The sequence below is a fragment of the Gigantopelta aegis genome, chromosome 7 (assembly GCF_016097555.1).
Source record: "Gigantopelta aegis isolate Gae_Host chromosome 7, Gae_host_genome, whole genome shotgun sequence".
Classification (NCBI taxonomy): Eukaryota; Metazoa; Mollusca; class Gastropoda; order Neomphalida; family Peltospiridae; genus Gigantopelta; species Gigantopelta aegis.
In genome coordinates, this window is record NC_054705.1 from 2,978,555 (window position 1) to 3,004,892 (window position 26,338).

Genomic DNA, 26,338 nt, shown 5'->3' on the forward strand with positions numbered 1-26,338 from the left:
AGTTGCCAGGGATATATTATATACATATTCCATCAGTGGCCAGGGATATATTATACACATTTCCCCTCAGTGGCCAGGGATATATTATATACATTTTCCCTCAGTGGCCAGGGATATAGTATACACATTTCCCCTCAGTGGCCAGGGATATATTATATACATTTTCCCTCAGTGGCCAGGGATATATTATATACATATTCCATCAGTGGCCAGGGATATATTATATACATTTTCCCTGAGTGGCCATGGATATATTATATACATTTTCCATCAGTGACCAGGGATATATTATATACATATTCCATCAGTGGCCAGGGATATATTATATACATATTCCATCAGTGGCCAGGGATATATTATATACATTTTCCATCAGTGGCCAGGGATATATTATATACATTTTCCCTCAGTGGCCAGGGATATAGTATACACATTTCTCCTCAGTGGCCAGGGATATATTATATACATTTTCCCTCAGTGGCCATTTAACGACACCGGCTACCGGATGTCAAACATTTTGCAATTCTGATCAGTTATAATACACAACAAATTGTATAAAGTATAATATACATTTAATTTTCAGAATTATTTATGTGTGCTTTATATTTGCATAATAAATATATAGAAAAAAGTTTATTGTTTTCACCAACTGTTTGCACATGCGATTCCAGGACCTGTGAAAGCACTGATTGGAGCAAAGTTGAACGAAACCTCAGGACGTACATATTCGGTTGATTCTGATTCCCCGTCCGCTACAACGATCTGGTCAGAGATGATACAGCAAGAGGCAATAACACGTGTGTAGCTATGAAAAACGCCACACAGTATAGATGGGAATATGTTCCATGTTCCGGATTTAGTGGCATGGTCGCATGCGAACTTGTCCCGTAAAATCACAAACACTCCATTCTGCTTTTGTCTAGCTGCCAAACTTTCGCAAATGCAAGGAATGTTATTTTTTGTGTGTTTTTTTTGTGTTTTTTTAGGGTGGGTTGTAGGGTTTTTTTGGGGAGGGGTTTGCTCTTTGTGGAGGTGTTTGTTCTTGGGAAATCGTTTTGGGGGTGGGGGCGGATCTGTGGTGTATGGGGTTTTTATTATTATTTATTTATATATTTATTTATTTATTTTAAAATTTTAAAATTTTATTTTATTTTATATTTGTGTTTTGTCTGGCTGCTAAAATGTCGCAATCACAAGTTCTTATATGTCTTCACAAATGTCTTAAATCGACTGATCCTTCTTTGCGAGACATGTATCTTTTTCGCTGCACGTGTCTGTCTTAAGTGTCCAGTTTCGGTGATTCTGTCTTTGTAATTTCAGCACAAGGCTAACAAAATAAACTGTGTCCAGCCTATCTCTTGTGACTTTGTGTTTGCTCTTTAGCTATGCACACTGAAAATTCTGCCCCACTTTCTTAGATAATTGTACATTATACAGGGCAACACGATTTCCAAACCACCCAATACCGAATTCCTAGAATCTGAACGACAAAACCGTAATACATGGTCAGGGCCGTATCTCTGCTCAATTCACAGTATTGTGGGCATTTTGCAAGATAGTTGTTGCTTCTATGAATCTCTCTCCAGTGCCTCGTCTATAGGAGGACAGCTCTCCCGAGGAAATTCCTTACGGCAGGTTTCATCCTAAAAGAGGACTGCCACTCCCAGTTTATTAAATGAATGAATGAATGTTTAACGACCCCTAGCACGAACAATACATCGGCTATTGGGTGTCAATCTATGCTAAAGGGACTAGTTTATTAAATCAAACTTAGCACTGGACAGAGCTAATTGGAATATGTACAGCTTTGACGACATGGACTCGTGAATCACTGTCATAAAACCGGACAGAGCTCATTGGAATACGTACAGTTGTGAAGACATGGACTCGTGAATCACTGTCATAACAGTGATGATAGCATGTGCTCGTGAAAGGTGAATGGGTACTACCACTACTTCTGTCGTCTGTCACTTCATCTAAAACTATGAAAAAAAAGTGCAAAAGTTTCACAAAGAGATGAAAATATATCCACAAGTTAAAAGTATGGAATACCATCAGGCATAAATTTGGTCAGTGATACAACGTATTTAGTGGATATATCCTCCAAATTTCTACAAAGTTCTGCCATACAAGTTTATGGATGCCCACAGGAGTCCCTAGACATCATAACATTGACAACTGTCCCAGAAAGTGTGCCATCAATGTCCCAAATTCCGTTATGGTAATGATGAAAACGTGAATACGATATGTACGGATATAATATTCTACATTTTTAGTTAAGGTAAATTAAATCAATGTGCTCTAGTGGTGTCATTAAACAAAACAAACTTCTTCTTCATACCACTGTTCTCAATGTACTGATACTGTACATATATGTAAATAACAGCGAGTTGATAAACATTTAGGTGATGTAGTTTCAGCTTAATAAGATTTTGTAAAAAACAAAGTATTGTTCTTGACTTTCTTGATAAATGGTAACCTCCTGGTAACCTGAACAACTGTTCTCCACTTATTTCGATCCCTGCATAAGTTTTCATGGTTTTTTTGTTTTTTAATAAAACAAATATATAACAAAAGAAATTTATCATGTACAATAAAAACAAAATAGCTGTCCAAAAAAAAAAAAAAAAAAAAAAAACATTTTTGTGTGGTTTTTTTAATCAAATACACGTGAAACCCCTTGGTGCCAAGTAAAATGTCAGGTTTTAAAAGGTATCCGGTTTTGAGAGGTTTCAGTTCAAGTGAAACAAAATAAATCACCTGAATTTATTCTTAAACAAAAGTGTAACCCCATGATTTGCTGATAATAAAAAAGAAAAGTAATAATAATAATAATAATAATAAATAAATAAATAAATAAATAAATAAATAAATAAATAAATAAATAAATAAATAAAAAAAAAATAATAATAATAAATAAATAATAAAACAATAATAATAAAAATAATAAAAATAAATAAATAATAAATATATAAAAATTAGCTGGTTTCTTCTTAGACAATTTGTCGGAATTATAAAATGACTGACATCCAATAGTTGACTGTTTAGGTAATAACTATGTTGTATTTTACCATTTACGGACGTTAAAATAATATTCGCCTGTGAATTATGTATGAAAATATTCTGTCATCAACGTCATCTGCGAGAAGTAATTGATTTAATACATGAAACCTAAAAAAACCCAGATATCAACAATGCTTAATGGCCTCCTATAATTGTAGATTTTTATTTTATTGTGTCATTGTGACCTTGACATACATGTTTTCCCAATCAAAGTTACATTCAATTCTTTATAGTTTCAGCCTTGAGCATGAGGTTCAAAAACACAACAAACAAAAGCTTGTCTTGTTTACCGACACTACTAGAGCACATTGATTTATTAATCCACGGTTACTGGATGCCAAATAAAAGAACACAAAATACACAAAAACCCCAGTTTGTTTTGTTTAACTACACCACTACAGCACATTGATTTATTAAACATCGGCTATTGGATGTCAAACATTTGTTAATTTTAACACTAGAAAGGAAACCAACTACATTTTCATATTAGTAGTAAGTTATCTTTTATAAACCTATAAATATCCCAGCGACCTTTGACATTATGACGTAATATACATCATCAATGGCTGACACCTAGTACTCGTTATATCGACACTGCAGTAGTCCTCTATTTTCTTTTAATGGATGTTTTTTCTTGGGTAAGACATACATGTAATAGGAGTCATAAGAAGCTACATCATTTGAAAAATAAACGTTTTGGTCGGGTTTTGTTTTTAATTTTTATTTAAAAAAAAGAAGTTAAAACCTGTTTTTGCTTAAAATTATGACTTTAGACATGTGCAAAAAGCAGCAATTTGACGTTTGGAGACACGCACGCACAAACACGCAGGCACACATACGTATAAACAGGCAAACACACACACGCACACAAACACACGCACGTGCGTACAAACAAACACACACATACACATACGCACACAAAGACACATTCGCACGCACGCACTCACACATCTAACAAAAACAGACAACGGTTGGGTATAATTATGAATAGTACATTTTAGAAATACTTGAAAGTAAAGTTTGTTTTATTTAACGACGCCCCTAGAGCACATTGATTTTTTATCTTATCGTCAAACATTGGGTCATTCTGACACTGTTTTTGATATGTGTCGCCACATAGGCTAATCATTTTTACGACAGGCAGCAAGATATCTTTTATTTGCGCTTTCCACAGGCAGGATAGCACAAACCATGGCCTTTGTTTAACCAGTTATGGATCACTGGTCAGTGCAAGTTGTTTACACCTATCCATTGAACCTTGCGGAGCACTCACTCAGGGTTTGGAGTCGGTATCTGGATTAAAAACGTCCATGACTCGACTGGGATCCGAACCCAGTACCTACCAGCCTGTAGACCGATGGCCTAACCACGACGCCACCTATGCCGGTTCAGAAATACTTGAAGTCTGGAAAAGATGAAATATATATATTTTGAGGAAATAAATATACACCAAATTCAGTAAATAATAAAACAGTATCAACTTTGACACTAAATTATACGAGCCAGCATTGAACTTCAGCACGACTGGTATATCAAAGATCGTGGTATGTGCTATCCTGTCTGTGGGATGTTGACTATAAAAACAATCTTGCTACTAATAGAAACATGTAGCGGGTTTCCTCTCTAACACTATATATCAACATTATTAAATGTTTGACATCCAATAACCAATGATTTATAAATCAATATACCCCAGTGGTGTCGTTAAACAAACCTCCAACTTTAAAAATGTGTACTTCGACAAATACCGGTTAACATAGACTCGGTTGATAGTTTCTATACCCGTAACGAACCCTCTCTATATAATATACATATATATAAGCCCAAAATGTCACAACTGCCCAAGATGTCGCAATTGGGACATCTTGGGCCGAACACCGGTTCAAGATGTCTCAATTCTAAAAATTATGTACCAAAGCAGCCCAAAATGTCCCAACTGCTAACTAGTGTGTTGAAATGTTTTGATTAATGACACCGCTAGAGCACATTGATTTATTAATCATCGGCTACTAGATGTCAAACATTTGGTACCAAGGTATACCAAGGGATTTGATACACCCGTCGTGATTTGAGCATGTGCGTGTGCGTGCGTGTGCGTGCGTGTGCGCGTGTGTTTGTGATGAATATGTTAATCTGAATTCAGAAGTTAGAGTGCGTTCATCCTATAAACAAATTGTAAATACAGTTTGTTCTGCCTGATCCCATTCCCTTTTTAAAGCAAAATCCGTATGATGGTTTTTCAATCTGTATTTCTTGTTCTTTTTTTTCTAATTTGTTGCGGTTTGGTTTTGGGTTTTATCATTAGAGGGTTGGAAGGGTAATCCGCTGGTTTTCAGTTATTTGTTTTCTTTGCAAAACTAATTTCAGACATTAGAAACAGTGACAAAATACATCACTAAAAATAGTCAAACTACAAAAGAAGACACATTATGTCAGGAAGCCATTTTTGTCATGGCCATCTGGAATTTCTGGATATACTACATGAACAGTTTGTTATAGGGGCCCACTGATAAAACCATCATATTTAAGCACTATTATATTAAATGTCTCCTAAACGAACTTGGGGTTCATAATTCGAGTAGTGCTACACTGAAGAAGAAATATGCTAAACACACGAATCTGTCCTTCGAACATTTGACTTGAGCTTAAAATCCATAGACATGTTCATTCCTCTTATATATTAGATTCCAATACGTCATAAGAATTCATACAAGGAGAGATACATCGCGGTGCCCAGCAAATACACCAGCAAATACACCATCAAATACTTGTCTCAAATATTGACCAATATCCTGACCATTATCAAGGATGGACTTTTTTAGGTATTGCCAAAACGTCTTTAAGACAAGTAATATTAATCACATGTCGATTCTCAAGTTCCAAAGATTTACTTGAAATCATTCACTCTCAATCCAGATCAAGTTCACTAATATTAAATTATTTGAATTTTCAAAATTATGCACAACAATCTCCCATAACAACTGAAGGAAAAGCTCTTAATCAGCGGAACATTTATAACAAAGAACAGTGAACGCAGATACATGTCCATTCTAATCATCTATGGATCTGGACAATTCGTAAAGACCGAGAGTGAATCCAAACTACAGTATACTCAGGCAGACATATAACGTATAACTTTACTCTTCGCTATATTGACGATCTTGTATCATTTAATAATAGCAGGATTACAGATTACCTTCCATTGATTTACTCACGAGGGTTTGAAATAAAAGAAACATCTAAACGTATAAGATCAGTTTCATACCTAAATCTATGCAGAGAGATTCAAAGAGACACGGGTTTCCAAACCAAGCTGTATGAAACAAAGGATGACTTTAACTTTCCAATAGTCAATTATCTGTTTATGTCGAGAGATATATGTCAGGCTCTAGGTTTTGGTGCCAACATATAACAACTTCTAAGATAATTTAGAACAGGCATATATGAACCAATGCCATATCATTCTGGTACTGAAGTTGTTCCTTCAGGGTTATGATGTCCAGAAATCTATGAGGGCCCCATGACTGGTATATCAAAGAATTTTGGTTCACATGTATTCTTTGCAACAAAATTTTTAATCAAGTCTGGCATTATCATGGACATATTAATATGCACCACAAACTAAAACGGAGAACTGCGGTGATTGCAGTGGCAGTTTCTCTAGTAAGAAAGATCTCAGATGGCACATCACGACATCTTGTCCAAAGAAGGAAAAGGAAGTTAAAAGTCCGCACTGTGACGCTTCGAAGTGGCAAACTCGTACTGAAAGGAGAACGTTGCCGTGAACATACCAGAACTAGGCACACCTGCACATTGTACAATATGAGCTACAAGTGGAGATCGTCATTCAGATGGCACAGGGAACTTGGACACTGAGCATGAAACACATTTCAAATTATTTGACAAATGGGCATTATTTTAATTTCTTAATATAAATGCCATTGAGAGATATTTTTATTTATTTTATTTTGATGGTGATCGTAAAACTAAAGACCACTGTCCTTCCTTTCAAATGCCAAAGACAAACATGACGAAGAAATATGTTGTGACATAGACTGTCTGGGAATTTACTCACTTGCGTTTGCGTTTTTGTTATCAAGACTTCTTTCCTTTAAACAATGACAAACAATAAAAATAAAAATGAGTCAATCTATTTATTGTGATTTTTATATCATCATAAAGCTGTCAGTGCATATTAGAATATGTGTTTATTCAAGCTCTACTCCCAGACGCTTGTGGGGCAAAATATTTGTCTGGTCACATTGGTGATGCAGCCTAACTGGTCGGCATCCATTTGCAGACATCACTGGACCCTGAACATCATTACTTTTCCATTTTGGCCTTTGTTTAGAGCGCTCGGGGTAATCAAATGGATGCTCCCTGCAAGGATAAATATAACAATGAACACTTCAAGCCAAATCTCTCTCTCTCTCTCTCTCTCTCTCTCTCTCTCTCTCTCTCTCTCTCTCTCTCTCTCTCTCTCTCTCTCTGTCTCTCTCTCACTCTGTGTGTGTGTGCGTGTGTGTGTGTGCGTGTGTGTGTGTGTGGTTTTTTTTCTAAGTTCGCATGTTGAAATGTTTCAAGTCCGGCCTGAAAACCTACCCTTTTCTGCATGTGACAGTCATCAGAAATGTCTGTGTCAATGACCAACACTAAAATAACGTCATGCACTCTCTGTGTTCTGTTGTTTACGACTGTCCAGCGGGAAAATGGTAGTTGCTACTGGGCAAATTCCGTTTTGGCATGGACAGCTTTTACTCCCTGTGAACAAAATATATAGATCTACGAAATCCATTAAAGTGATATCCAGTGAAAAGTCATATTTGCACTGTATGTGAGCAACAATGAAAATATAGAAATCATATTTACTTGTCATGATTAAACTATTTCCCTTTGTCTCGTTTCTTCGTTTATAAGTTTGATGATTACTAATGCACCTGATCGTATTTGCAAAACCAATGTAATATAAACAACTGAACCTATAAAAAAAGTGCAATTACGATACAAATATCTAAAACAAATTGAATACGTAGCTACATAATGATGATACAAAGTCCTGTCGTTGAGTGTAAGTTAAATTGTAACAGTGTTCGATTCATTTTGTTTTTGTGAGGTTTTTTGGAGGATCGCTTTGTTAGGTATGTTTGCTCAGCAATATTATTAAATAAATGTTAATTTAATAATTAAAAAAGACAATTTTTATTCAAATTTCTTTTTAAAAGTCTATGTTCAAGTAAAATTTCATGGGTCCACTTTTCTCTATTAAATTTAAATAACGTTACGTAATCGTTGTTGTTTTGAGGGGTTATTTATATGTTGATTGGTCCCATCACGAGCAATTCGCACCCACCCATTAAAAATCCTGCGTACGGGCCTGAGTCGGAGCTACCGAGGTCTATATGGGCGGCAGGTAATATCTCTAACATGTACTTGGACCCCTCAGCTGATTTGCATGTCGCCCCTTCGTCATCCACTCCGTTTAAATGGCCCAGACGTGACACCCCACTCCCCGATGGTAATCTATCCCTCAATCTGGACAAATACACTGGAGGGCGACCCGGGGGGGGGGGGGGGGGGGGGGGGGGGGGGGGGGGGGGGGGGGGGGGGGGGGGGGGGGGGGGAGTCGGTTATTTCCGCCGACGATGGCAGTATAGCCCGAGAGCTGAGCTTTTCGGCTCTCAGCCATATTTCAACTACTCCTTCGGAATTTAAACTGAATGACTCAGTTTGGCCTGAGCTTTCAGAGGGAGGTGAAGAAATAAAATCCTACCCCCAAATTGAAATAAATAAAATGTCTCCTACTGGTGTGTTTGAAGTACCGACACTTTCAGCCGAGCTAGCATCCCCAAGGTCACCAACTCCACCCCCGGGACCGGCGCTGGCCGAGTCCAAAAAGAGGAAGCTCCCCCTAGCTCGGCTGGAAGCAACACCCTGTAAGAAGAAAGGAGGTAAGTGTAGTGAGAGCAATACTGATAGTTTTGACACTAGTGAAACATTTCCCGTTCCAACCAGCAACCGATTCGCGGCACTCAGTGGGGCCCCTACATCTCCCTGCAAAAGCCGTTCAAAATTGACAGCTAGGAAGGCGTGTTTATGTTGGTAACCTCGACCCCACCCCCTACGGTTTGCAGTTTCTACAGAATACTGTAACCGCCCTTCAAAATAAATCAGTCCAGGACCTTTAAGAATTCTGTGTTCTTTTATTCGAGACTGCCCAATGGCCAAACTTGCATGCGCGCCCAGTGCGACGCCTCTTTCTCTGCCCTGGGTCCTGTACTATCCATCCGGCCCTTCCCTGACTGTCCCGATGAAGTTGCTGTTATATTCAAACGTTGTAGGAACGAGCCTACTGATGGCGACAACACCGACATCTGTGGTGCCCTGTCGTCTGACAGTTATGTCGATGGTTTTGGACCCGGCCCTAGCCAGGACTTGGCTTTGGCCGACCAAATACATCAAGAGATCAACAAAGTAATCAATCCCCGGTTCAAGGCCATTGCTGTAAAAAGCATCGAAGTTGAGTCGGGGATCGAAAAAGCCGGAAGTCTGGCGACACCAGGTAAAACTGTGTCCAACGACGTCCGCGCAGGTTCTTTTTATTTTTGGCTTGTAACATTTTTTATTTTTTTTTTTTTTTTTATTATATTAATTTTTTTTTACTAATTGCTATTTTCAAATTTGTGCCCATTTTCAACTCTACCCAACCCCCTCCTCCCATCCCGAGTCAGACCGCCGATCTTATCTGAGCGTGTTCGAAACCCTAGTGGTATATGAACACGTTAAAGTAGTTACCTACCTGCACGTACGCATCTGGCTAACGTGCCAGTCGATGTTAGTGAACGAGAACCCACGAAGCAGCCTTCGGCGGTTTCCGTATTGGCCTCGAGTAATGCAGTACAGGTTACTGCTGTCCCGGAAATCGATAATTCTGCAAAGAATGGGGCCGATCAACCGGCGACTGCTGTGGGCTTTTAGGAGGATAGGGTAGCTACTATCCACCCTCAGCAGACCCCCGGGGACGGCTTTACAGTAGTGACGCAAAAGAGAAAGCGCCGGTATGCGAACTCACCCGACTCTCAAATTATGATAATTCCCCATCCGCTGGAGACTTTATAAAATCCAAAGCTGCACCCCCCTCCCCCCCCCCCCCCCCCCCCCCCCCCCCCCCCCCCCCCCCCCCCCCCCCCCCCCCCTCCCCGGGCGGCCAAACGGACTCGGGCAAAAAGGAAAATTCAACTAAAATTCACTCAACATAATACCAGTTTACTTGTTACATTAAATACATCAGCCATGGAGGTCGATCATTTCCCGCCCCTGAAGCCCAGGGTTGGTGTGCTCCCCCCCCCCGCCCCTGAGAATGAAAACGTACCCTTTCAACCGGTATCCAGGGGGGATCCACCTGGCAGGGAGGATCCAATCCGCCTCTTCCTTTCGTAAGATAGTGAAAACTGACCTTATAGGGGCTCAAGGGGTAAGTCTTCTTCAAGTGGTCAGGAAACATAACTCCAATCTGTCCGTTGCTAACATTACGGTGTGGGGCAACGGATATTTAGATGTGTTACTTACCCAACCCTCCAGGGTGCAAACTGTCAGGGTAAAGGGGGTGGTGCATGATATTCACCCATTCCAACCAAAACCAGTAAAGTGCGCCAGGTGCCAGAGGTGGATGCCATACGATACGGAAGTGTAAGTCAACCAGGGAGCATCCGGTTAGATTTCGGTGCGGTACCGGACACCCCAAGAGGTCCCCAGACAGCCCATGCACAAGACCTGTCTCGTGCGCAAACTGCAGGGGGTCCTATAGCACTCATGCAAGGGAGTGCCCCGATTACCAACAGGCGGTCCGCATCATTGCGAGCAGGTGTCCTCCCAGGAATCAGACCCAGGGGATTTAATCGACAGTACCCCGTCCCCCCGTCTCGGTAGCTAACGCACACACATCTATTAAGACTGAGTCTACAGTCAATAACCGTTTAAACCAAAATACTAGTAATCAAGACAGGTCGTATGCCGGCGCCGATTCAGGGAGGAAACATTTAAGACCAAAACATTACTGCTGTCGATTTGGTTCGGGTCATTTCGGGTTTATTTTTGACAAAAGAGATAGAAAAAGTCCTGTTTTCTAAATTCTTTTTAGGTCACAAGTCATGTGCATTCAGCCAAGTGTGACTGTACTGCAGGGTATGTATGAACAGTTTCTTAGACTTATGTATATTCTGAAATATATCACTCCTATTATTCAGTAACGGATGCTGTAAATAATACAATATTAGCGATCATAAGTCAAAATAAGTGACAAAAAACGTTTGTGAGGTCATCATATAACTATAGTCTGTCCCACCATTCTATGAAAATGTTTTTTTTGTAAAATAATTTCAGTTTGGTTTGACGTAAGACTAAAAGTAAAAGTGTTTTGGAAATAACATAAAAATACAATTGTGTGCAATTTACAAATCAGTTGGCTCATAAATTAATTAGTTACAGTAAATTTCATAGCATGAAAAAAAGGTGTTCTCTGTGGGACAAACTATGAAATGTAGTATCAGCTTTAAAAATATGTTTGACCAATTTCAACATTATACAGCTAACAGTCAACTTATATTTAGTATAATATTGCAGTACTTAATGTCATGGCTAGCTCTGGGTGAGCAGAACATTTTGCCCAATTAAATTTTTAAAATTGCTGAAACCCAGCGAAAATCCATTATAACATGAGGTTATTTGGGCACCAGACGTTTCGCACACCAAGCCAGTTCGCCCCCAGGTCTGTTCGCTGGCAGGAATGGACGTTTTAATAAATGTTGATGATGTGGTTTATATGTGTAAAAGTGCTCTATATATCAATGAAACTGGTGATTATATCATTGGTGCCCGGACTGACCCATGATCCGTCAAAATCGTGGAAAGACAACAATCCCTCCCCTCTAAGAAAAGAAGCACACACACACACACACACACACACACACACACACACAGAGTTTAACATGCCTATAAAGAAACAATACACTAATTGTTAAAAAGTAACAAATAATTGGGATTTGGGGCGAACAGGCAAACAGCTGGGGGCGATCAGGTCAAACTTGGGGCGAACTGACCATTTAATGTAAAATCAATATCATGTAATCATTGTTGTTTTCAGTTAATCACTTACAAAATAATTGCAGAAAAGTTTTTTCAGAACAGTCTGTTGAACGTCTCTTTAAATTTACTGTCACAAAATATTAGCGTCTTGTACATGTATGCCCTTGCTTGATTTGCTAAAAAAAAATCCTCGCTAGCATTTTCTTGATCACTGCTCGAAATATATGGACGAAGTAAAATATGGGCTACTGTTATTACTTGTTTTTACCTGCCTGACAAGAAAATAAATATGGCCTGCTGGAAAACAGACAGAGTGGAAAATTAGGGCCTCTGAGATGTATTCTAGAGTAAAGTTATAAAATTAAAATATAATATAATCACAAGCTGAGCATCAGGTAAATCGAAGAAGAAAAATTACCTGCCATTTTTTGGGTAATATTAGCAGGTGCATTTTTATTTCACTTTCTAGGTTTAAACCGGCTGCTATTTTGAGCCCTGTGTATGAATATCTCTGTAATCAAAGCATTTCTTGACAATAATTTTATATACATGTACACATAAATATTTGTGTATACATGTACACATTTATCTGTATAATGCTTTATATTTGAAACTTGTTAATGTATGATGTTTTAAGAAGCAGGATGTCTGGGGGCTTTTGTTTGAAGGGGTGGGGGTCCCAAACCAATGGAAGTGAGTTGGGTAGGCAAAAAGGAAACAGATTTATATTCATACCTTGTGTGAATACTTCCTTTAAAAAAAGTACAGCAAAGGCAATGGTATGTGTTATTCTGTCTGTGGGATGGTGCATATAATAGATCCCTTGCAATGGAAAAATGTAGCAGGTTTCCTCTCTATGACTGTCAAATGACCATATGTTTGACATACAATAGCCAATGTATAATAAATCAATGTGCTGTCAAAAAAACACACACACAATTTGCACATTTATTATACGATTTTATTGATGAAACTGTCACATGAAACATACATTTATGAAAACTAAATATACATGTTACATTGTAGGGCCAACCTCTGATACATAGGAAATATGTTCATATTTATTATAGTTTTATAACATTATATGACATTCATTATATAAATAGAAATAAATATATATGTGAATAAATAACAAAGAAAGAAGGTAAAATAATTTTTAAATATATTATGTACACTTTCCTAATTAAAAAGTAGTTTCTTAAAAATATAACTGGGAGAGGGTCCTAAAGTTCTGTTTCTTTTTTCTTCCTGTTTCCGTCTTTTCTACAATCAATTCACAAACCCCTTTTTCAGTAACAACTTAAAGTAATAATTACATGTATGTGAATGTAATGGAAATGTCTTGTATTATAGGGATATAATATCAGACACACTGAACTACACACTGAAGTAAAATTTTGTAAAATTCTCATTTTGAAGTCACAGTGAGGCCTCTTTTTCTGGCATTGCCCTTAATGATTATTGTAATCTGAAATTTTTGCACAGTTTTTATAATGTCCAATAAAGCAACATGAGAAAGTGAACATCACAATTTGTTGTTTGATTGTACCTTGCTGTAAAACTGCACACCATATTATTTATTTTTGGCACTTCAATTTAATTTAAAATGATTTCATAAAAATGTGTTTTAAAGGATATAATTATAAGATTACCAATGAATTGGTATATTGATTTTACTTTTCTCTTCCAGCCAAGGCGAGGCATGTAACCACATTGCAGCCTTAATGACTGGACTTGCAGACATCAGTCAAAAGCTTTCTGAAGGAAAACTGGCTCCTACACCAATGGCTTGTTCCTGGACTAAACCGAGGCAGAGGTATTTATCGCCAAAGAAGTCCAAAGAAATTTCCTTTGCTGGAAGGTTGCGCTCCACCCATGTAAAGCAACCTATAGTGCCAATATCACCCATTCATGAAAAGCATCAAGTGTGATCAGCACTAAGGAATGTCAATAATGGTTAGACAGGTATGAAGCTTTTCGCCAAAAGTTATCAGCAGTTAACCCAGATGCTGCATGATTTAAAAAATTAAAATGTGAAGCCGGGAAGTGGTTATTACGTCATTACACAATGTGGGATTCATGTTTAGGGATAACATAGATCTGCAAAGTATAGAATGCATTCAGTTTTTTAAAGACTACTTTGATCACCTTCATTTGACTTCTGAAGAATGCGTCAAGCTATTTGATATCACTTTGGGACAAACAAGTAATGACATGTGGTTTGAGGCACGGTTTGGTCGGCTGACAGCTTCCAGGTTTGGCAGCATTGTTCGAAGAAAAGTGACAACACCACCTGACAACCTATTAAAGGTATTACTGGAGCATATCGTGCAATATCAAGGAAGACCAGTGTGTCATGGCATACAGTACAAAAGCGGGCAAGACATAGTTGCCTGCTGTTCATACGCGATGCCCACCCACCACGTGCAGTTAAAGACTGGCTTGTGCGTTAACCCGGCCTACCCATATATTGGAGCTAGCCCCGATGGATTTTGTGTGTGCGAACATTGTGAAATATCGGAAGGACTCCTGGAAATTAAGTGCCCATTCAAGTTCAGGGATAGCACACCACAGGAGGCAGCCTGTAGTGAAAACGTCTGCTGCAAACTGAAGAAGGATGGAGCATTAACACTAAAACTATCCCATGCCTACTACTACCAGGATCAAGAGCAGATGGGTGTTACTGAAAGGAAATGGTGATGCTGACCAAACTGAGCTGCTTCTTTCGTGGAGTCAATGCTACCGGAACTGTTTTCTGAGCGAGTGAAGACACAAATTCCACTGTTTCCACAGATTTAACCTGATTGTGACATTAAATATTATATCCATGGTACATTCATTTAATTTAGCATATATGATTTTCAATAATCAATACTTGTTTGACTTGCATTAAGCTCTTATACCGATATTATTATTCGTGTAGGGGTATAGGCATACTGTGCCACACTTGTCCGACTTAAACAAGTAGATTGCCATGGTTTAGCGGACACACACATATATAGTGCATACAATATTTTGATGACTAATATTTTTACAGAGTATTCACTGTTCTCACCAGTCACTCCGTTCATTATTATTGCCACCCTTATTTGTATGTTGTCCGTAAGGCTATAATAGCATATATGCTAGATTTTCATTCATTGTTTTGGGTTCAAAATCGGGGTGGGTTAGAACTTGTATTATCTGTTTTCAGGACATCGAAAATCATGTTTAAAGCATAATTTATTTTGGTGGGCCTATAAACTGAATGTGATTTTATGATTTGTTTTATAGTGGCCTAATAATGTAGAGCATGTAGCTACTATAATTTATATAATATATATTAATTAGGACAAAACATCTGTTACAATTCTATGGAATTTTATTATAAAGCCAAGTAAGTCACTGTGGACTTCTTTAGCTCAAGATAAAAGAAAATATATAAACATGAAATTGTTCATTTCAACTTACATACATGTATGTATGTACATGGAAAATAAAAGCCCTATGATGCTAGCATGTAATACCCTGTTAATTAGTCCAGATTGATATATTTCCTGGTTTCCCCATAATTGTCGACCCCAAAAGTTCCTTTTTTTGAAGGTTGTGTCTGTGGGGTTTTTTTTTTTTAAAGGTTCAAATTAACCTGTCTGCACATTTGTACTGCTTGTATTTCAATAATATTCACAGAAAGTTGAAATGTACTTAACATTCAAGTTTTACTCATCATTGATGCTGCACACTTTAGTTAAGTCAACAATGAACATAACTTTACTTTGTTATCAGTGGTGGCTGTATATTGCACAAATAACAGCACACATTAAACACCTTATGAATTCGATCAGTCATACTCAAAGGAATTACTCCTTGTATTTTTTATTTTTTTTATCCTCTCCATTGCATGTGCCACATGTATCCGCAGGTTAGCAATTCTTCTAGTTGTCTCTACCTCTTTTGAAGCCCCTGCGTGTGCTGTAACCTCACCGTGGTGCAGGGGTGTAACATTCTCTTTGAGAATGGCCAATACAGCACAAATTGAAGTTTAGAATAAAAGTCAGTATCTGTCTGTGATATTTGTATTTGTATTGTTGCACAGTTCTTTACACTGTTTGTATTTATATCTTGAATTTTTCTATTGATGTTGATCATCACCGTATATGTTTCCATTACCATAGTTTGACACCCAATAGCCGATGTATTTTTCGTGCTGGGGTGTCGTTAAACATTCATTCATTCTATTCTATTCTACCTCTTTTGAACTGCACTGCTTATTTGCCTTTTTCTTTGGAGGAATGATCAAGTGCAATCCACGTTCAAGCAACAGGTCCTGTATTTGAAATCCTTTGTCAGCCATTATGGCGTCACCAAATTCACATAAATCTAAAAGATTAGACCTAGCAACTATCTGTTTGTCACTAGTGTTACCGCCCCATATATCACTGAGATAAGTTATGACCCCATTAGGAGTAATACCGACCATTACTGTCCATGTGTTATGACTCTTATACTCTGAATACACAAGTCAAGGGTAATCTGATTTTAATTGTATGAAAGAGAATATGTGGTTATATATTTTATAACATTTTTTATCATTTATACAGTATTTTAATTTATACGAATGAGAGAAGCATGAAGTATGAGTCATAGCTTGTATCTCACACGTGAAGCTGTCTTTAATTAGCAAGGTAGCAATTTGTATTATTGTAGCTTGTGGTATGGGTGAGTGATAGATGAGTGATAAGCTGACTGGGTGAATATAGTGTGGAACTGGGCTATTGAGTGGATGATTTGTCATTAATCGCTGAGAGAGAATCATTGAACATTCAGTTTGGGAAAGACTTGGTAGAAGTGTAAGAGACTTTGTGGAAGTTCGGGTTATTGTTTAACCGTAAGTAAATTAAATATTTTACACATGTATTGTGTTACAGAGGTGTGACATTTGAATGTTATTTTGGTCTGTATTTAGTTTGCTATATTAAATGTATATATTTAGCAAATGCTCAGTGTAACTTGTGAAATGCGGACATTGTGTAAAGTAATGAAATTGTTTGCTATATGTATTTATGTGTTTATTAAATGTATAATGTGAATTGAATTATGCACATGAAGTAAGTTGTACGTGTTATTAACGTATACGTTGTGAAACCTGTATAATGTGGACATGTGTGAAATGATGAAAATGATTGATGTATGAAGGGTATTTAATATTGAGGTTTTGCATGATAGTAATGGAGTGTATATTGTTTACAGCAGCTTGTGTGGTATCTGTTGAGACCAACAACGGGATGAGCAGCGAGGGGCAATGTTAAGAGTTTGACCAGGTGATTGGGCTGCGGAATTATGTGAAGAAGGGACGAGGAAACTGACGTTGATGTTAATTCATGGAAGTTGGGTACAGCTGAAGTGGAAATTGAAGTTCCACATGTGGGCTACTTATTAGCCATGATGTTGTGGTGGTGAATAACAAGTGTATTGTTATCGTGCAGCATCTCGGTGAATAACAAGTGTATTGTTATTGTGCAGCAGAAACATATTGTGTAAATATGGCTGTAGTATTTAGAGCTGATCTGAAATGGAGGGTGCTAACTAATGTTAGTACATAATTTAGTTAGAACAATATATGTATATAAAAGGTGATCACGAGGAAGTGAATCATAAGGATTGTGGTATGAACTGAAACATTTTATATTGAACTGTGTGGTTTTAGTATATTATTTTGTGTGTTGTGATACGTGATATTTTTATATGAAATTATGTGTAAAGTGGTGATAATGTATGTTTATTATATATGAGAAGTGTGAGTGTTGAGGGAGTGCTGGTGATTAGTGGTATGTGAGAGGGATATAATTAGGGTTAGTAAGTAGGAGTGGAGAATGAATGTGATTGTTATTTGGGTGCTGTAAATAAATGTAATATAATTTATTTGGATTAGTGTTGTTTCTTTTAGTTATTCAATCACTTGTGACAATGTGTGTATGTAAGTATGTATGTGTGAGTGTGTGTGTGTGTGTGTGTGTGTGTGTGTGTGTGTGTGTGTGTGTGTGTATGTATGTATATGTATACACACATACATACACACACACACACACACACATATATATATATATATATATATATATATATATATATATATATATATATATATATATATATCTGTGTGTGTGTGTGTGTGTGTGTGTGTGTGTGTGTGTGTGTGTGTGTGTGTACAAGTTTGTTATACTGTCACATTTAATTATTTATAATACATGTACTATACATTAATGGTTCTATACTGGAATGGGATAAATGGATAATAATGATGGTGGTCCACTTGAAAGGATGTTGACAGTTGACGAGACATGATAAACATACATGTATTTATAAGTTTAGTTACGGAGGAGCTAAACGATGATGAATACATCAATGTGCTCTAGTGCAGGGCCGAAGCTGGGACTTTATGTTTGAGGGGGGCAGGGAGGCAACTGAGTAACTGAGTAGTTAAAACTTTAAAACTCCTTCACCAGTTAAGAAGATAATTTCCTTTAAGTTTCTATAAAACAAAAATCGCTACCTACGGCCCTCTAGTATTATCATTAAACAAAACAATAAGCCTGATTTACGAATCGCAAAAAAAGACATTTTTAAGTAAAATAGGCTTTGTAAATTTGGTCCATTACCTTCATGTAGTCTTAGTATAAAATCCAGTTTTCAGAAACAGAGAATGACATTTTAATTGGTACTCTATTTCCAAGTGAACTTCCAGTGTATTATTTTTAATTAAAACATTCTTTCAAAGGGTGTTTTATAGGGTGTCCATTGCTTATGAAATGCTTCATTGTTGCAATGTTTGTAATAAATATAGTTTTCTATTTAAAAATTATTTTGTAGAATATTTTTCACTGCATTAACATGTAATTTTCTTTTTTGTATTTTCATACTGTAAATATAATATTTTATGTTGATAGTCAGCCAACTTACAACATTACCTTTTTCGTTGTTGATCATGCTTAGCATAACTATGTCTCTGCTTAGAGTAATATTAATTCCAGTTTCATTTCTTATCCATTCTTCTATTGCTTCCCACAGAGAATATACTAAACTGCATTCAAATAATAGGTGTTGTATGGTTTCAGGTGATTTGTTGCAAAAACGGCAGGCATTGGAATCAATATAATTAATCATATTTAGAAATTTGTTAGTTGTAAGAATTCTGTGTATGATTTTATACTGAAACCAAGATAACGTTGTGCTTTTAACAGATCTAAAGGGTAGAATGTAATATTTTCCCAGTCATATATATCATAGATATATCCTTATTTAGAATATTTTATTTGGAATTTTGGAATGGTGGTTTGAGCGTTCAGTAATTCATATATATGTTTGCAAACTTTCTGATCTTTGAACAAAACCTTTAAGTTATATGGAAGAACAGGATTTTGTAATGCTATAAAAACGTCATCATTTAAATTATCTAGGTTTGTAAATGAATGATTTTATAACACTGACCAATGAAGCATATTCCAGAAAATTGGTAATTATGTCGTATTTCTCTATGAGCTGTTCATATGTTAGAAAGTCTCCTTGTTCATTCAACAAATCGTTAATAAAGATAATACCTTTTGAGGTATATCGTTTTAGTATAAATGGCTTTTTATCTATATATATTTTACTGTTAAACTAGATGTTGATCTGGAGAATATCATCTACGTTTACTGGAATTTGTTTTTCTTGTTTCCTTAACCAACTAACCAATGTGTCTCTCCAAAATGTATTTTTTATTGAACGTTTTTTTACAGTATAGAAAATGGTCGCCATATATAATTAAATCACGTGTTGATATATTTGTAGAAGCTTCGAACAAAATGGTCCATTTTGGGTTATTTAAAAATATCTGTCGGATCCACAAACTTTTCAAAGCGATCATAAAATTATTTATGTTTATCATTTTGATGCCGCCATTTTTATAGTCTTGCGTTATTAAGTTTCTTTTAAGTTGTTCACGGCCTCTATTCCAAATAAATAGGAAAACTAATGTATTAGAAAGGTTTTAGCAAACGTTCGCTTGGATTTGGTAAAGTTTTCAGTAGGTATGCTAGTTTAGGAACTATTAACGTTTTCAAGACTGTAATTCTTCCTAAAACAGTAAGTTTTCTGATAGACCATAGCTTCATTAATCTTTGTATTTCGATAATCTTGGGATTATAATTTAAATCAATAATGTCTTCTAGGTTAATGGAAAACTTAATACCGAGAACATTCTAGTTTCCATCGAGTTTAGAAACAATATATTTATGTTTTTTGTGGGGGGTTTTCAAAAGACTTAATATTAACTTTGTTAATAATTCTGGCATAACTTTATAATAAAAATCGATTCAGAAACAATTTTTATTATACTGAAAAAAACACACAAAAAAAAAAACACTCGCGCAATTAAGAACGGGAAAAACAATCATTCACTTACCCATGAGGTCTTGTACGCCTTGTGCGAAAACACGAATGGCATTGGATGTTCTCTGGTAGGTCCTTCATCGTTTACGAAGTGTTGGGAACAAACCCTGGTCCATCTCGTGACCGTAAAATGTTTTCTTCTCACTCTGAATTCCCAAATCCGTCTCAATTTTTTCTTTTCTACACAGTCGCCAGAAGGAAACCTATGCAGTGTTATTTTTGTTCCGTCTATAATCTTCCCATGATAATTGTGACAATCTGTGACACAGCAGTATTGTTTACCACCCATTTGACGAGTTGTATCGGTATTTGTATGAACAATAGACAAACAACAAAAGAATAAGTCCATGGCTATTCGACCATTCAGTAGTAATAGAGGGCCTTTGTTGGAAGCGACTAGAGCTTGAACGCGCTGGAAATAAATTTAGTGGGTTTTCGGGCCGCTTAGCTCAATGACAACCAAGGGCAGGCAAGTATGTTTTAATAGAGGCTATTGTGGCGTCTAGAGACGCCTGTGAAGTACTTAACCAACATCTAGCTATAAAAATGGACCCTAATACCAGAGAGAAACGTAGTGTCTCTTGGTATAAGGCCAAAAATCTCATCATGGTGGAGAGTAGAACCAAACATAGCATAGACTAACTTTTATAGTGTGTTTCTAGCTAGAGTTGCTTCACTCCCACTATGGCAGTACACTCTACTTGTTTATTAAACAATAATAATATTACTAATAATTATAATAAAAAAACAAGAGCAAGGGTTTAGTTATCCTTCAGTGGAACGCCATGGGCCTTAGGGCTAATGGTCCAGAGCTCAGAAAATGTTTAGATTTAAATACTGATATTGATGTTATTACTTTTCAGGAGTCCTTGCTTCCAATTTTTTCTGATAAAGATAAGAAAAATAGATTATTTACTGAATTCAAAATTCCTGGTTTTACTGGACTCTTTTCTACGAATAGTGATAACTGTAAAGGAGGCATAGCCACCTTCGTCAAAAATGGTATCGCCCATTCTCAAATTCCATCTGTAGGGAAACACCAATGCATCGAGTCACTGGGTGTGTCTATCCATACTAAAAATAATGATATAAATATTTTTTATTTTTAAATACACTGTCGCTGGTAAAAATATAACTAGTAAAAACATCTGTTTAAAAGACTTTTTGACTATTATTGGTAACCATGTTGAAAATTTATTTTTAGTAGGTGTTTTAAATAGTAAAAATATTATTTGGGGTTGAAAGGTTACCAATATGACAGGCCGTATCATAGCAAATTTAATTGACAGTTTAAATTTAGCCTGTCTTAACGACGGTAGTGTTACTTATATACTCAAATTCCAGCTGTAGGGAAACAACAATGCATCGAGTCGAGTCTATCCATATTAAAAATAATGATATAAATATTTTTAATTTTTAAATAACCCTGCCGTCGCTGGTAAAAATATAACTAGTAAAAACATCTGTTTAAATGACTTTTTGACTATTATTGGTAACCATGTTGAAAATTTATTTTTAGTAGGTGTTTTAAATAGTAAAAATATTATTTGGGGTTGAAAGGTTACCAATATGACAGGCCGTATCATAGGAAATTACTTATGTTACTTATATATATCCTCACAAATCAAGACAAAATATAAATGTTTTATTTATTTAATCGGTATGCCGCTGGTTTCATTCAGAAATACAAAAAGCATGACAAAACTATCTTCGAAATATACTTGCACTAAAAGTTCATATTTTTGGGGCACATTTTTACTTTTTGTTACATATATTACTATATATATAATAATAATAATAATAAAATGGGTAAAAAAATAATATATGTAGAATCAGGTTCCCGGAAACAGAGAAACCAGTAATAATTAACACAGATGGGCACTTCAAAGTGGCCAAACAAAGACTATTATTGTTTAGGGTAATTTTTTTATTGATCGACGCACTCAACACATTTTATTTACGGTTATATGAGCAGCAAGGGATCTTTTTTATGCACCATCCCACAGACAGCGTAGCACATACCACGGCCTTTGATATACCAGTCGTGGTACACTGGCTGAAACGAGAAATAGCCCAATGGGCCCACCGACGGGGACCGATCCAATACCGACCGCGCATCGAGCGAGCGAGCGCTGTACCACTGGGCTATGTCCCGCCCCCTCTTATTATTCATATTATTATTATTATATGTGGGGGTTTTGTTGTTGTTTTGGGGTGGGGGGGGGGGGTGGGGATGGGGGAGAATATATGTTTTACTGTTTTCAAAATATATTAATATATATGTTTGAAACATAATTAAGACCATTGGTAAAATATTATTTCTATGTAGAAACGGGTTCTCAAAAACAGATACCCCCCCCCCCCCCCACACACACACACACACACAAAACACAAAAAAGCAAACAAAAAAACACAATTGATAATTCTTAAAACATTGTTGCTGAAAGAGCAATTACGAAATCTTCACAACTGACTCTACTACCAGGTGCTGTCTTATTGATTTTTTGACGAACGTCTACATCCCACAGAACATTTAGATGCATTACACGGGAAACTGTGAGTTATCTATTGATCGCTAGCTGGGAATGTACTATCGTCAGTTGGTGGACAAGTAGAGGACACAAACTCAGATTAAAAACTAAATAATTTGTTAGATAAGTATAATTATAAGTATAATAGAAGTATAACTAGTAACTGAAATAATAATATTTGTTTTACATAAATTATCGTTAACAAACACACACTACAAAAAGCACCTATAGTTTTAAAAAAATAACAATTCTACCTCAATATAGTACATCAACATCTACTAATCAGTTATGACGATTTCGTAACTGCTTTTCGGGGAACTACGTTTTAAAATTGTTTCCTGAGGTATCCTTTCCAAATGTGTTGGTTTTTTGTAGTTTTTTGGTGTTTTTTGTGGTGTTTTTTTTTGGAGGGTCTCTGTTTTTGTGAACCCCATTCTACAAATAATATTAATTGTATTAATTATATTTTAAACAAATATATTAATTTACTTGAAAATATTAAAACAAAATATCCCCCCCCCCCCCCCCAACATTTAAAAAAAAAAAATGTATGTATGTATACGTGAATATATGTATGTATTTATGTAGGTAGGTAGGTAGGTAGGTACGTACCTACCTACCTACCTACCTATCTATCTATCTATCTGTCTATGCATGGATGTGTGTATGTAGGTATGTATGTACGTGTAGGTATGTATGTATGTATGTATAGGGAATAACAGGTTACTGTCTTATGATATCGGCTTTATGCTGCGAAGGTTGAATGACGAATGCAGCGAGCCGATATCTTAAGACAATAACCAGTTATTTCTTTTATCCTGCAATCCTACAGGAATATTCGGAAAATCATTATTTGTTCTAGTTTTGTGAACGCAAATCGAGTATTGTCAGCCTAGTAAGGCTTTTGTCGTATGACCATACAAGATATACGACGTCATTTTTTTTGTAAGACGATAGCTACATTCTGTCACATTAAAAAGTGTTTCTAAACAAATATACAAGTTTTGTATTGTTATCGCAAAACTAAAAGCTATTTGTATTTACTGTACTTCAACAAATGACTTAAAGAGTATGTTTACTGAAAACTACTCTGAAATACTCGAGTCGATTCGGGCTTATGTCACGTGACCTATATTTTTGGTCACTGAGATTTATCTAGTCATTATATCTTTCCAATGTATACAGTGATTCCTGGATAAATTGTATATACACGGCGGTCATCACAAATGCCATTCTAATCGACAAACGTCACTGACGTCTGCAAGACACTGACTGGCAATAAGATATACAGTATACTTCAGGGCGACTGCTAATTTTCAACCCTGATATACGTGTTCCCAGTTATCACTAGAAAGGAAAAAACCCAAAAAACAAACAAACAATTAGTGTAAGTACCGATTGGCAGCATTTATAGGTAGTACTAAAACAAATAACATTCGGCTGGGTCAAAGTTCAAGGTGCACCTAACTTTTAATAAAGTAGTTAACAACACAAGTTCTGTAATTGGGCTAAAAATGTATGCAATCCTAAAATTTTGTGCGGAACTAGGGTAGTCATAGACGCTACCCGTTATTTCTGAAATGAACAGCTTGATCCCCATTTTTCTGATTTACTTTAAGGGTGAGGGGTGGCAGTATTTATAGCCGTGGTGTTTATGTCGATTGTTACGCCGCAGGTATGAGTTTTAGCCACATATGTTACTATGATATTATATGGGATTTGATTTAGTAGTATACACCCTATATTACTTTATGTATTCAAAATATTCGAAGTTGTCAACAACAAAATTACATTATGCTGTATTCTGAAGTAACATATGCAGATCATATTTGATGGCAGCGGTGTACACGTTTCTGATTTCGTGCATTTCGTCTAATGTCCTCGCAGGAGATCACACTGTGGAGATGCGTGACGCAGGTGACGACATCATATTGTACGCATTTCTCGTATAATTCATGTCATTTCTCTGTGGGATATAGACGCTCGCTAGAAAATCAATTGACAGAACGAAGAATTCGTAACAGCTTTTCGGGAATATATGTATGTAGATATATATATATGTATGTATGTAGATATGTAGGTATGTATGTATTTAAGAATGAATGAACGCACTGGCTCAGGAATTTTTTAAAAACTAAAAAATTGTTATTTTCTCATTTTGCCCCAGGGATTCGAAATTGATTTTAAATTGACCGTTGTGATATACAAAATATAACTGTTTTTCGGTCTTGTTTTAAATTTATTTGGCTAGTACTATGTTTTGTTTACAGCCGGATACGATGTATTTGTTTTTAAAAAATTGTTAGGAAAGGGATAACAACAAACCAACCACTGAAAAATGGATTGGCTTAGAGGCTTAAGCGGCGTGTAGTCGGGTGGAGACTAAGATATCTTTGAGACTTGGATTTTTTCTATATGCAATAACCGGACGTGCTGTAATAGGGTTTTTCATAACAGTTTGCAGATTTAAAAACTCCTCCTTCATAAGTTTACCAATATCAACGCTACGTCGACTGTAAATTATTGGAAAAATTATTTTATCTCTTTTTACAGCTTTACCAGATTCAACGTTGATTCCAAATGGCTGTTTTGTCTGTAATGTACGAATCCAGAAGGCCTCTCGTTCAAGTCTCAAGAGGTCTGTTTCGTCTTTTGAACCAAGTATCAGGGGTTGTTCAATTGGAATTATTTCAAAATTTTCATCTAACGAATGGTCAGGTAGATTGTGAAGTGATTGGCGACAGGGGTGTCAACTTCATGCCGAATATCATACTTGTGACAAACTGCTCTAATTCTCAGTTGGTTTTGCGTTTGTCCTACGTACTGTTTTTTACATAAATTACAGGTGATTAGATATACTACATTTTTCGAATCACAGTTCATGTCTGTCCGAATTTGATATTCAATTTTGGTCTGTTGACTTTTGAAAGTCGACTGCGTTTTAAGTAAGTTGTGAAGTCTACACCTGGTTTTGGCACAAGTAGTAGAGGAGCCAGTGCTTATTTGAGGTGATTGGTTATGCTGAAGTTTGTATGGTTTATAGTCTTCAGTTGCCCTAAAGGGATTTTCTAATTCTCGAACAGTTTCAGATTTAATTTTTCTTAAAAACCGTTTTGAATATCCCCTAGGTTTTAAAGCACTAAATAAAAGTGAACAAACCTCATTGAAATTCTGTTTGTTACTCGAATTTCTGTGAAATCTAATAATCTGAGATTTAACAATGCCTTTAAAGGTGTGGCATGGGTGAAAAGATCACA

General features: G+C 36.4%; 2 long non-coding RNA genes across 5 annotated transcripts; one reads left to right on the top strand and one right to left on the bottom strand.

The window, feature by feature from the left end:
* Positions 1–7,203: 7,203 nt before the first annotated feature.
* LOC121376781 lies at positions 7,204–10,816 on the bottom strand. Of its 4 annotated transcripts, none has more exons than XR_005958525.1 (3): positions 10,630–10,816; positions 7,666–7,824; positions 7,204–7,443 (listed from the first exon to the last, which is right to left on the bottom strand). It is a non-coding gene; the product is annotated as an uncharacterized LOC121376781 (long non-coding RNA). The 4 variants fall into 4 exon arrangements; XR_005958526.1 differs by lacking the exon at positions 10,630–10,816 and adding an exon at positions 10,433–10,484; XR_005958524.1 differs by lacking the exon at positions 10,630–10,816 and adding an exon at positions 9,860–10,084.
* A 5,837-nt stretch (positions 10,817–16,653) lies between these two features.
* On the top strand, positions 16,654–18,045 carry LOC121377483. Its single transcript, XR_005958621.1, has 2 exons — positions 16,654–17,011; positions 17,374–18,045. It is a non-coding gene; the product is annotated as an uncharacterized LOC121377483 (long non-coding RNA).
* Positions 18,046–26,338: the final 8,293 nt, after the last annotated feature.